Here is an 11,731-nt window from a genome sequence, read left to right on the forward strand (position 1 = left end):
TGGAGGAAGGAAACAGTCAGGAGGGAGCATTGCGCGATGCGGTAGATAGAGGAGCATAACCAAACAATCAGTTAGTGTAAGTGTCACTTACTATGACCGAACAACGATAGCACTTGCTTTGCAAGCGGCAACCACTGTCTCTCTGTACATGACTCATTAGGTTTGGCGACACCGGGCGACACCGGGCGACTCCGTGCGACACTTTGTCGTGGAACTTTCTAGTTGTCGTTCATGAGAATACTACGGTCTTTGCGTTTATTTCGTAGCTTTTAATTTTCTACAAGAGTTGCTTAGAAGTATTTCCTCCAGAAGCCAATCATTCCGGCTGTTTCAAATTTCTGACTCCGTGATTTTCTTTACATGCATTGCCCGGTCTACCCTCATTTTATAGCAGTTTTCGACTGTGTTTTGATATGGCCAAAAGCTGAGTGAGTTGGTAATATTTGGATGCAGATGTTACCTTAGGTAGGCAAAAGATTTGGAGCACTCAGACTAATTCATGGGATATATTTTGCCCTTAGGGCTCCCTCGGACTCAGACTCACAAAAAGTTTCCTCAACCGGACTCACTCGGACTCAGACTCACTAAAATTTTTCACAGCCGGACTCACTAGGACTCAAACTCATCTAAATATTACTCACTCGGACTCACTCAGACTAAGAATCACGGCTTGATCTGAGTCCGAGTCAGTCGACTCATGAGGCCGTTAGCGTATAATTAGCTATTTCGATCAGGATGTAAACGCACTTAAACGCGAATACCTGGCATAATAGGTGCTCTACGATACACATTTTGATCTTGTACCTTCACATACGACTTATCAGTGATTGCAATCCAGTAAGGACATTTTTAGTGAAAGATGTGGCTAACACGAAATATTTTTATCAAGAACTTTCTTTGAAAATTTTTGCGGAGGGGGGGGGGGAGGCGGGGGGGAGGTCAAGACACGCCTTTGATCAATAAATATTGAGCTGGCGCGTGGACGCTAGTTCGTTGAAGCATCTGTGAGTAGAAGTGAGTATGAAAGTGAGCCTTCGTAAGGCTGAGTAATGCTGAAGTTGAGTAATCGCCTTAGGTCGGCAAAAAAATGTGGAGCTCACTCAGACTCACTCAAGAAATATATATCGTGTTTAGGGCTCATTCGGACTCAGGCTGGCCAAAATTTTCCTCAACCGAACTCACTCGAACTCAGACTCACTAAAATTTGTCTTAACCGAACTCACTCGGACTGTAACTCACCAAAATATTACTCACCCGGACACATTCAGACTCAGACCCACGTCTCGATCTGAGTCTGAGTGAGTCGACTCATAAGTGAGTTTGCCGACCTGTTTACGTTACGGACGACGGAACTGCAGCTAAAGCTCAACATCTGCACAGCTTGGACATGTGATCTGACAGACAGAATCCCAGACTTCGCTGCGCTGTATTTAGTGCATCATACTGCACGATCAAAGCTTTAGTTTGGGCTAGTTGGCTCGTTGCTCGGCTGTATAATCTCTGCATTGCTACTGTTTATAAAACTGACAGGGTTTAGTGATCGATTGGAGGCCTAGTGGAAAGCCGCACATGCGTTTTACCATGATAGCACCCTTTACCCTGTTTTTTTCCCATCCATTAATCAATATCTCCCATATTAGGGCAACCAGCCGGACAGCTGAACTCTCTGTCTCTCTCCTCCTCCTCCTAATCATCAACATCGTCGTCGTCGTCGTCGTTGTCGTCATCACCATCATAATTATCTAATGTATAGCGTACAGTTTTACTTTGAACGGTCATCGAATTCTCTGAACCATAATGTTCTCTTGGATACCGGAGTCCGTAAGCTTTTGGCGACGACTGTGCATGCTATGCATGTTCAGAAAACATGTTGCTTCAGATACACAAGACGCGATAAAACATTAGACGACGTAGTACATGAAATCTGCTGACGCGACATGAGAAGTTTGAAAATACCGGTGCTGCATACTTTCTAGGTCAGGTATACGTGTTACACTGCTTCACCAATAGTCGCCCTAGTTACAAGTTGTGACTTTTCTTGTGACGCATTTGTCCAGGCGTAACATATTCCGACCATCTGGCCCTCTGGCTCAGCTGCCACTTCCGCGATAACAGCCAGCCGAGCCCTAAGTCGCGGGTTCGAATCCCGGTCACGTGAACAAAGTAACAAAGCATAGAAGGGCACATGTATCTATGTATAAGGGAACACTGCATGACAAAAGGAAAGCCATCCTAAGCGTGACAAACTGAGGCGTGCACGAAAGGCAAGCCATGTGTTCACAGGCGAAAGCGAGCGCGTCTAAAGGTTGGGTAGAGATTTTCCCACGACTGATAAGAGGGTTGAAGGACTTTTGCAAACACTAATCTCGAGTACGTATTTGAGGGCCATGCCTACGGCACCGGACACTAATACCGGATTAGATACCAATCTCGACAAGTAGACACCCCTTGTGGAGTCGGTATGCACGAAGCAGTGACAGTGGAGATGAAAGTATAAAGTACGGAAATAGTCTGAAAGCTTATGTGACTTCAAGTGTCATTCGTACTTCAGAGAGAGGGAGATTACATACTTGTATTGTCTCTAAAAACTGCAGAAACGTATCACTGCTTTCTTTGGAATACAAGCAACGACTTGATGACTTCTGATTGATCGAGTAAGCCTGATCAAATTGAAGGCTGTGGCTTCTAACTTGATTAAGTAAACTCGACCATGTTTGGAAACCGCGCACCTCCGTGTACAGGACGCGTGCTGTCACGTTAAGTCGGACGCCATAGAAGAAACGTTAACGCTGTACAGCGTGAAGACATGGATTGTAAGATCCAGCCAGTAAAATACATTATGGTATATGTCCGTATCATTACGCTGAAGTTAAAGGACATAATATGACCTCCTATATAAAACCTGCGCATTACGATGCGAAACATTTGCAGAAAAGCTGCGAACAAGGTAACGTTGATCAATTCTTTTTAATGAACTGTTGTAATGTAAACAATAATTGTAAAAGCCCGTACAAGGCGTCGTGAACATCATGCAGCTGTAGAGGGTCCTGCATAGGGGCTTCCTCGTGGCATTGTGCATATGCCTCTAGCCGCTTCATAATCAAGAAGTAGATACAGCTTCGGTCATTTTCATTTTCACATTAAAAGCCAACAATTACCCCATAATGTGATCTGAAGTCGCTCGATAAGCACATATTAGAGCCTGAAGGAAGTCAGAATTTGAGATATGAGGTTAGCTTGAAGTTCAAATTCAAGAGCACAGATTTCAGACAGAGACACCAGCAATGCACATTCATTTAGAGGCTATTCGAGCTATCATAATTAGGGCACACAAAACGCTACTCTTGGAGACTATTATCCAGAATTATTGAAGCGGAGGTTTCCTTGCCCCCAAGTGTGCATACATAAGTAAACTATTTCACCAAACAGCGTACCTGGTTCCCGCAGTGTTTACTGACTGTGTTCAGTGTCAATAAACGCTATCTCGCCTCTGCGTAATCACACACAACACGTCAAAACACCATACCTTGACATTTAATGTCAACTGACGTTTCATCACTCGAACAACAGTTTCGTGGGCCACAGCGTACAATGAGGGACACTGTCGAATTCGCTGTCTTCTGCAGTTCTGATTGGCCGAGAGATGTCTGCCGCAGCGCCTCTGGTTGGTTGAAAATGTCGCCAATACAGAATCTGGCAACACGGCGGAATTTTAGACGATGTTGGTTGGTTGGATGTTCCTTAGTAATCTGGCGCAACCCACCGCGGGGAATCAGCCATGAAACGGGGGCTACCTTATTTCAGACATTAGATTGTTTTATAATCTAAATATGCCCAAGAACAGTTTCGTTTCTTCTTTTTCTTTTTGCCTAGGGGAAACTGACTCATACCCACGAGGGGGATTGGCCACGCTGTTGATTATAAAGGTATGCGTGTAAACATCTAAACCCTATGCAACATTAAACAAAGAAGAGAGAGAGAAGAACGAAAAGCGATGTAAACACAAAGTGAAATAGATAAAAGAATTTAAAAAGCCATAGAAAAAAGACTGAAAAAAAAGAAAAAACAAAATTGTTTGCAGTGATCGGTAAAACTAGTAGCGTAATCTTCCGGTTGGACGGATGGATGGAAAAACTTTATTACTGTCCCTCGGAACGTGCTCTAGCATGTTGCGGGCCGCTCCCACGTCGGAACAGAAAGACCAAGTCTTTCTGCTGCGTGGCGGGGCCGTTGGACTGCCCATGGCTGTTCTTCGAGTCCGGAGCTGGTAATAGCAGCCTCCCATTTGGACGACGCGATGACTTGGCCGCCACGTAATGCGGGGCACCGCCAGAGCATATGTTCTAAGTTGCTTGAATACATTTGTGTAGCGCAGTCAGTAGAACACTGCGGCTTGCCTCAAACTTATCGACTCTAAGCGACGACAGATTAGAAGTAGTAAATGTTAAAACCCAGCCTACCAGTCGTCATTCCAAGAAACGTAACTACAGAGTGAGACGAAATGGTGGCATGATAAAAAAAAAGTGATCTATCGTTTTCGGTTCATTACAAACTGCCCAGAGGTTAGTCAATACGAAGTGCTTAATCCAAGTATTACAATTGATGATGACGACGATGATGTTCTCTTCCTGGTGGCGCTCACCCTCAAAAGGGGATGGGCCAAGAACTGCGCGGCGGGATGTTTAAGGTAAAGACCACTGAAGATAAAGGAAACTGGGAATTTCGATTAAAAAAGAAAGCATCGAATAAATGAAAATGCTTAGCGAACAAGTGGTCCGACTACCATCTGCGCTTTCTGACGGAGATAATGACGAAATTTTGAACCAAGAATATGACGAGATAAAGATAGACTAACACGGTAATCTTTTTTGTTTCATTTATGTAATCGAACACGGAAGAGCAGACATCCCCGTGGCGACAACCTATTGTAGCGCCGCAAAATGATTAGATTAATGCCACATTTATTGCTAATCCTATCTTCTCAAGTGGACCTACGAGGTATCTTTTTCTCTGATTAGAATATCGGCGACAGAATGGCGTATTGTTTCGATTTCGTTGCAATACATGCACCACGGCGACACCTTGAGCCCAGCTTTATGTAAGTAATGATTCGTTTGCAAGCTGTCACCCTACGGCATCCGTCTTTCTTCTCCGCAGTAGTGACGCCTTCGCTTCCGAATCGACAATGCGCGTGCGCGATTCCCTACCGACAAATGAATAAAACTAGATGCGGAACAAAAAGGGGGAAACACCAGGCTGCGTAGTCGTTCCAAATCCCGAACCAGTAGCGGCGCCAGTCGCAACCCCCCCTCCCCCAGTGGATTACGTCCCATACAACGCATCCCTCATCTTGAATGAAAACCCGATAGAAAATAAAAGACAAAATCGTCGTATCAAAAGCCGCTGCCTCCGGCATATGCGTGCATACGTTAGAGGCATTGTAAACGATGACAGGCGGCCGCCCTACGGGCTTGGTTTTAAAACCGGGGCCGGTACACGGCACGATCAGAGTACGAGGAGGGGAGGGGAGGGGGGGGACAGTGGCTGTGGGTCCAAGTCCCCACCAACGGCGGGTCGATTGAAAAGAACGAAAAACTCGTCGTGATTTTTTTTTTCAATTTCCCTTCAGAAGCAGCTCTCCCTTGTTTTGCCAGGGAACTGAAAGCAACCGAATGTATATAAATAAAAAGACGGTATAATAATTCCATATAACTATAGAAAGACAGGAAATTCGAAAGTGTCCGAATAGAGAAATGATGTTGGGACGGGGCCGGTTCGAAAGAATGTTGGTTGGGCCAGAAACGGGGTTGGCATAACAAGTTTGCGCACAGAATGAGAACGTGTCGTAGTAAAGAAGGATGGAGGACAGCGAGTGTGTGCGAGAGAGCAATGGAGGAGGGTGAGGGGAGATTACGTGAACGAAACAAGCAAGGTAGGGAGGTGGAAGAGGCATGCGTCGCTTCTATAAACGGCTTTTTCGCAGCTGCTGTCCCTGAGGCGAGGTCGAGGGGGCGAATGCATGGGCGAGAGAAAGAATAAAAGCCACGCACGCGTGCGCACCAACTTTTTTTGTATCGCTGTGGATGGCAGATTTGAGTGCGCTAATCTTGGTGGGTCCCTGTATTTGTTCGAGGTATACTTTTGCGTAGTGGGTCCGAGACCACTTTTCATCCGCGCGCGTCGCGTCGATGGTTCTTGAAGGGACAGTCCGGTTCGTCACTGTGGGAGTCCAGGTTTCGATGAAGGATCTATGTGGTTGTCGACTTGTGACGTTCAGGTCGTGTCGAGTCGAGGGTTGTCACGGAGACTGATGCGACAGTTCGAATCGTGACGGCGTAATGGAAGCGTCGAGAGGTTTCAAAACTTTGAAACTGACGTATGTAGAGCCTTCGATTGTCGTAGAACAGTTGAAATGGAGTAAAGAAACATCACTGAAGTTGTCATAGCTCCTCGACGCATTTCAATATGCATTGGAAACTTCTTGTTCGTGTTTCGTAACGATACGGAAGGTCATTCTGCATCTCGAAACGTTTATTATTGTTGTTTTTGACATGATAGAAACGGGATGCTACTGCGCGAATACGGCACAGTTTACTACTTGTCTTATGAGTAGGTATTGAACACATATACCGATATATGTACGTAGGTCCGTGAATAGTGAAAAATGACAAGTTTGTCGTAGTCAATGCACACACAGTGATCACAAAACTTAGTGCCGAAACTTTCAAACAATGAGAACAAGCGTATTAATAAAAGCGCACATTAGTAATCATACCATGCAGTGCTCAGTGACCCATGCGGATATAATAAAATAGTTAACAGAGACATTCAGCTGACCCAAAATGAAGAGATGGGACGACTTTCGCAAGTCACTGAAGGTGTCAGTTTGTCTGGCGACCGAGCACCCTAATTCCAAATGTTGAAGTGCTGACACTGCTTCCAGGTTCTGAAACGGCAACCCACTTCACAAAGCGACAACATTGTGAGAAGCAACATATATACAACAAAATATCGCATGCTTAACCTTCGTAAAACCGATCGCGCTGGCTCGGAAATAAACATGGCACTTTACTGCAAAGAACGAAGTCGTGGGTTTGAATCCCGTCTGTGTTGGAGTGCAGTGAACGATCACTCGTTTAACGAGGTGCTCTAAGAGTGTGTTAATAAAGCACACGCTGCTAATTTCATTAGGAGTCATTTGCTGCAACGTCTCTGATAATACCTGTTTGTCAACGTCTGCACAATGTTCAGACTCTTTTAGCTTACACGTCGTGATTACAAGACCATCAATTGCAGCTTTTGAAGCACGTTTTCACGTTTCCTCTCTAAGAGGTTAAAGAACCAAACTCGCACGTTGGTTATCACTGCAGGGGTATGTTTCCCCGAGACTCTGAAATGCTAAGCTGACACGTTTAATGTAACTTAATACGTCACAACGAAATTCTAGATCACGACCTCTAATTGGGTGCTTGATACATCGTGTTTCTTAACGCGGAATTACACATGTACATGTTTCGGCGAATGAGTGAATGATTCGTGTAAAAAGCAGCATTAGTGAGATAAAACAAATGTACCATAAAGAGAGTGGAGATGATTTGACAAGTAATGGTTGTTTAGAGATTAGCTAGTATCTCTGCGCAACATAGCTGGAAGGGAAAAAAGAACTTGACTAGGGGCTGCGGTAAGTACTTAAAGGAAGGACAGTCATTAAGATCTTGAAGCCTGACTTCGTCCAAACGAAAAAAAAAAAAAACAATTGAAATCCAGTCCCACTCAATCCTTGTATGCTTCAACAGTGGTCCCTTCAAACTGGCTTATATAAAAAAACGCGGTGACGTATCAGCCAGATCGGTAGCCTGGCCCCCCCTCAAACCATCGCCAGCTGAGCACATTGTAACGGGCGCCACCTTTCCAAGTCCGAACCCAGCTGGTCTGGACCAATAATGCACCGATCCAACCGCCGCACACCGCGCCCTCACGCCATACCACTCCCAGCAGCATCGATCCATTATGACGACGTAGGCGAGGAGGGTAAGAGTGTGTGGAGGGAAGAGACTCCTGACGTCACATACACTCTCCTCTTCCCTCTAAACTCGGGCTTCTTTACGTGTCCCTTTCTCTCATGTCTCGAGGCGTTTTACTTTTTCGTCCGGCTTCCCGTAGTAGCTAGCATCGCGTCTTTCCCTTTCCTACATCGCCCGCTGCGCAGGCGCGCGCAAAGGGCGAGTGCGAAGCGGTGAGGGTGGTATATAAAAGAGCGAGAGAGATGGAGAGGGAGAGAGTGTGGGGCGGAAGAGTTGAGTCGCTACTAACAATGTTGAGGGTGAGAGGTGCCCCTGTGGGAAGGGGTGCGTTGAGAGGGAAATCGCGGAGAGCGAAAACGCAGCGTTGGTAACAATGGGGGGGGGGGGGGGGGCTCACTGGGAAAGCGAGGGGGGATAGGGGTGGGAAATAGGGAGCCGCGGCTCCAGCGCCAGACGACCGCGGCGCGCGGAGCAGACGACGCCAGTCGCCATGGCGCCACGGAGTCGACGTCTTCGGTAGCCTGTGCCTTTCGCCAACGTAACCGGCGGTGCTTTTCGCGCGTCGTCGTAGCCCGTCTGGCGCTGACTTCCTCCCCCGATGATGTCCTCACTCCCCCCGCCACCCGCTCCACCCCCACCTACTGTACGCTAGGTTGTGCGTATTCCTCTCACCCTCTTCTGTCGAGTCCTGCCGGCTTCTGTTCTAGCTCTCCCTCTCTCATCATGTACCACGACAGACTGTGATTCGGGCCACCCCCTTCACAAACGCACGCTTTGGGTTTCGCTAACGGTTTCAACCCTTCTTTCTCTTCGACTTTCAACGGTGGCATGGCTCTCCGATCCTCGACCCTCCCCCGCAGTTCAACCAGTCCTGGACTTAAGTCTTGTTCGTCCTCCTCTCCCATTGTACCGTGACAAACTGGTTTTGCATCCAGACCTGCCCTCACGCTAACGTTCCCATAACGGTTCTCTTTGCGACGTCATCGGAGTCCTTTGTGTGTGCGTGTGTGTGTCCTTTAAGCCCCGCTCAGGCCGCGCCCCGCCTTCTTCTTGTATTCTTTCATTCGATCTTTGCCACGACGGTTTTGTTATCGTTATCTGACATTAGGCATTGCTTCTGTTCCTAAGGCTGCCTACAATTTACCGCCACTAGTCTTCCTTCCTCTCTACTCTGGTAAACGTGTGTAATAGGCTCTGGGTGTTTTGCCGTTGAGCGTGTTGATCTATCGTTATGTTTCCCCGTTCCCCAAACAAAGCAATGTGCTTCCGAGATAGAAAAGTTGACCGGCTTGGTGTACGTTATAGTCCTCAGTTTGCAGAACCGTGTCATGCGCAATCGACGAGAGGCTTACGTGATCGGCGTACGAAAACTGCATCGGATCCTTCCTCCTGGGGGCGTGGATTCAAGAGACGGCCATGGATTTGACGAAGACCTCCGAGATCGTTGACCCTCCCCCGACGCTGCCGGCTTCGGTGCGGTAAGCTTGCTCCTGCTGCACGCGCGGTAGGCGTAGCTGAAAGATAGAAGTTAGATGGAATCGCTTTGGAACGACGCCTTGTTTGCCTGTAGGCTGAACTTAGAGGATTCAGGTTTATGACGTAGATATAGGTGTTAGTGCATGGAACTAGTTGCGTAGAGGAGGAATGAGTGTCTTACATGTAGACTGAATGATATGACGGGATTCGTTCTTTAGTTCTAATGACTTTTGTTCTTGTTGCTTTAGGTACACCGTAGACAGAAAAATCGTTCGAATCATTCGCAAAAACCCGCTGCGGTGGTCTAGTGGTTATGATGCTCGACTGCTGATCAGAAATGTCACGGGATCGAATCCCCGTAGCGGCGGCCGCACTTCGATGGAGGCGAAATACTAGAGGCCCGTTTACATTGATTTAGGTGCTCTTTAAAGAATACCAGGGGGTCGAAGTATCTGGGGCCCTCCACTGCGGCGCCTCTCATAATCATATCATGATTTCGGGACGTAAAACCCTAACATACATTATTATTCATCATTTGCGAAAAATGACAGTAAACGGTGTTGTTTACCGTGTAACTACTATAAATGGCACGCTTAATCAGTTCGTTGCTGAGCTGAGAACGGATACCTGTTATCTAAGCCGTGAACTCAAGCTTGCAATGTAGTGCGGCATTTTCTGGTCGTTAGCAAGCAAGTGGCACTTACAAGGATTGACATTACGTCGCTTGCTATCAACTGTTGAACAGAATGCGTGGTGCCATGATGGCAAGAGAGAAATAACTTTTGTTTTGTCTTTGATGAGGTCAAAGGCGACCAGACTCCCATGATGGCGATCGACAGAAGCTTTGCTGCAGTCTTGTACGACTCAAAACGCTACAGGGGTTACTATCACAGGCTTTAATTGGTTACTTGGTAGCCGTAGTTGGTGAAAGCTAAGTCAAGTTAGTTGTCTATAACATGCGCTAGTGGTTGGCTCCAATTTAAGTCACCATACTATGCGGGACGACACATGTCATAAGATGTGCTGACTTGTACGACCGATGCAAAGCGATGAATTGACGGAGGCTTACTTAGGAGGCCACAGAGTGTACATGTGTATACTCTGCGTATAAAACTCGACATACTCAATAGCGGTACAATGTATCTTGCGCCCAAAGGAGAGAGAAATTCTCGACATGGTTAGACGAAGATATCTGTCCACAGATTTAGCTCATGTTTCTAATTCTTATCGTTTTATGCGGATAAGATATCACAGCATCATGGGCCGCGCGAAGTTTTACAATTCCCTAAGGCGGTGGAGGCGAAACTGCTGCCGAATATTTTCGTTTACCTTGACATTTTTATGTATTGATATAATGTATATATTTGGCACATGGTTCAATTCCAATATCACGTGTCTCGTACCATTCTGGCAGGCGCAAGGCGGCGATGAAAATTGCGTGGAAATCTCAAAGATTTTCACAGGTTTTTACGCCGACAGAACTATGAGGTCGGTTATAGTTCCACTGTTCATCGAAGCCACGTGCCCGAGCAAAATTTCAGTCGACCAGACTTGACATACAGATAAAGCAACAGATCCACTCGTCAACTGGTCCTTAGAGAGTATAACTGCGTTGAAGTCGACGTTCAACCACTGCCATATCGGCCATAACCAGACGCGTGGACGTCTGGTTATGAATCACATCGATTAACTCGCGGTGTGCTGTCTGTACGTCAGCTTTGAGCTGCTCATGATATCCACAGAAACATTTAAGTCCTGATATTATCGAAGAAACTATTTTATCTAAGCGTTTGGTATGATATCTGATGCATGTAGTGGTCATTGAGTAATCAGTACATTTTCGCCTTGCCCCCTTACGCCGATTTCACCATAGGACTGAGCTTTGCATATGTTTGACGACTGAACTTATAATTTCCGCCAAACTTGAGGCGCGCTGACCGCAGCGCGAACGTTTCTACGGCAGGATCTTCCGTGGATATTTCTCTTTTGAGGATTAAGGAAAAGCAAGGAGGAGGAATAAACTTTATTATTAACCAGCAATTTAGGTTTCTTGGCCTAGGCCTCCCACGTGGGGACGCAAGTCTTAAAATTAAATTGCTTCGAATGAAGAAGTTAAACAGATAAACCGGTTTGTTCAATCCTTATTTCCCGATGCAAGCAAGCGATTCTTGAGGGCTTTGTAACTCCCGTCCTACCTATAATGACGTCATCAATGTCTACAAGTTATAATC

This window comes from Rhipicephalus sanguineus, chromosome 10 (genome assembly GCF_013339695.2).
Source record: "Rhipicephalus sanguineus isolate Rsan-2018 chromosome 10, BIME_Rsan_1.4, whole genome shotgun sequence".
NCBI lineage: Eukaryota > Metazoa > Arthropoda > Arachnida > Ixodida > Ixodidae > Rhipicephalus > Rhipicephalus sanguineus.